Source organism: Pongo pygmaeus, chromosome 2 (assembly GCF_028885625.2).
Source record: "Pongo pygmaeus isolate AG05252 chromosome 2, NHGRI_mPonPyg2-v2.0_pri, whole genome shotgun sequence".
Taxonomy (NCBI): Eukaryota; Metazoa; Chordata; class Mammalia; order Primates; family Hominidae; genus Pongo; species Pongo pygmaeus.
The window spans coordinates 41,882,885-41,884,921 of NC_085930.1; the positions used below are offsets into that span (position 1 = coordinate 41,882,885).

Sequence of the window (2,037 nt, forward strand, 5' to 3'; positions counted from 1 at the left end):
CGCTCTTTTAGTTCCACCATCCACAGTCCAACAACAGCTGTGTCTTAGCAGCTCATTTGGCCACTTGCCTCACTGCGGAGGATGGCTGCCCTCTGCTGGCGAGGGCAAAGGGCCAGTATGACAGCCTTTCTGGGTGCCCATACTCGGTGGGTCCCAAGTTCTTGTCCAGAGTCCAAGAAACATGAGGTCACATGGATTATTAAAGGATGGTGAAGGTGGAGAATTTTACTGAGCAATGTAAACAACTCTCAGCAGGGAGGGGAGCTGGATAGGGGATGAAAAGGGCAGGTCGTGGTTCCCAAAGTTAGATTGTCTCTTCCCTGAAGTTAGGCTGTCTTCTCCTCTACCAACTGAGTCTGGGGTCTTTATAGGCAGAGGATGGGAAGTGCATGCTGATTGGTTTGTGGGTATGCGAAAAAGGTTAAAGCAAAGACACCACTCAAAGATGGGCATGACAGTGTAGAAAACCAATTAGGAAAGGGTAGATATACGTTAAATAGGTGAAGGGTGGGGATCAATCAGAGGAAAGCATGCCAAACAAGAAGACAAGTTCTCAATCCAGTCTGAGGATTTGACTTGTAGCTTGGCTTTCAGGCTTTAAACTGTCTTCAGCTTGGAAGTGGGGTTTCACTGGGGACTCTCCCCTTTCTTCCTAGGCATTTGGCTGCCTTCTGTCACTCTCAGAAAAATACAGAGATTATAATGGCCCCTACACAAGGATGGCATGAAGATTCATGAAACATTCCATTAAAAAAAAACAGTAAAAATAAATAAAACAAAAAAATGTTTTTAATTGACAATACTTACACATAATGATATGATCTATAGTGATCAGATCAGGGTAATTAGCATATCCCTCATCTCAAACATTTATCATTTCCATAAAACATCAATACATGTCTGACTGGCTGTAGTAGTCAATTTGGATAGATGGAGGTTCTATTTCAATGGATGAAATACACAGGCTTTTGGAAAATCCTGAGTAGGTGGAGAGGTTTTTTTTCTATAATCTGAGTGGAGATTTCTTTTGATCTGAGAGGACAGCAAAGATCAGGTTAAAAGTTTGCATGAGAATATATATCAATTATTTAAAAAGCAAAGATTGTAGTTGATAAGATGGTTTCTAGAGAGAAATGCATTTCTCGCTAGAGAAGATTGTACAGCCTTATAATTGTTTCCATTCACATGGAACAACTCCAGCTGCTTTCAAAAATCAACAAATGATAAGCAGAAGGAAGATGGAAAGAAAACAACAGAATTTTTGCTGTGTCCAACTGATAAACACTGGATTGCCTATAAACTATGTTAAGCATAATTAAGCACAGAATTAGCATCATTTGTAATGCAATGAAAAAAGGCAGCTGAGACAAACGCAAAAGATCGCCGATACATTGCTTTGATGATCTAAATCAACACTGCCAAGTTATATATTTACAAAAAAATATGAACAAAGGGTCGAACAATTAATTTTCCTTCTGGATGCATGTGCATAAGCTATGGCTAAAGGTTCGAAGAAACTTTCATCCCATTATTCATCGTTTGTTAAATCTTAACCTCTTCCATGAACCATGCCCATCAGTGTATCTAATTACCTAGAATGATTCAGAAAAACAGTTCTAGCCTTATATTTCTTAGCTACAGCATCATGGGCAAGAGATAAATGTTTTTACTAAAACTTTCATGCCCCTATTTATGATAGAAGCCAAAAAATAACACATTGTTTGATGTTTCCAATGTTTTAAGTATGGTGCAATCACTTGAAATATGTCATTCATTCACTCAACAAACATTTACTAAGACTATACTTTTGATAGGCAGGTTCCCTATTAAGTGTTAGAGATATGAGTTATCAATTTCTCACAGTCTAGTAGGAGTGACAGGCATATACAGATGCAATTTTAATACAATAAGAAATGCAGTGATAGCATAGAATTCTGATGTGGAGTGGGAAGTAGGTGGGGAGTGGTGGCAATTTGCACAGACAAAAGACATTTTACTTTACCTTGTGGGAGAAAGGAGTCAAGAATACTTTCTTAG

The 2,037-nt window shown here is 38.6% G+C and overlaps 1 pseudogene; it reads left to right on the forward strand.

The window, feature by feature from the left end:
- Window positions 1-655: 655 nt before the first annotated feature.
- On the forward strand, window positions 656-754 carry LOC129034384 (U6 spliceosomal RNA; annotated as a pseudogene).
- Window positions 755-2,037: the final 1,283 nt, after the last annotated feature.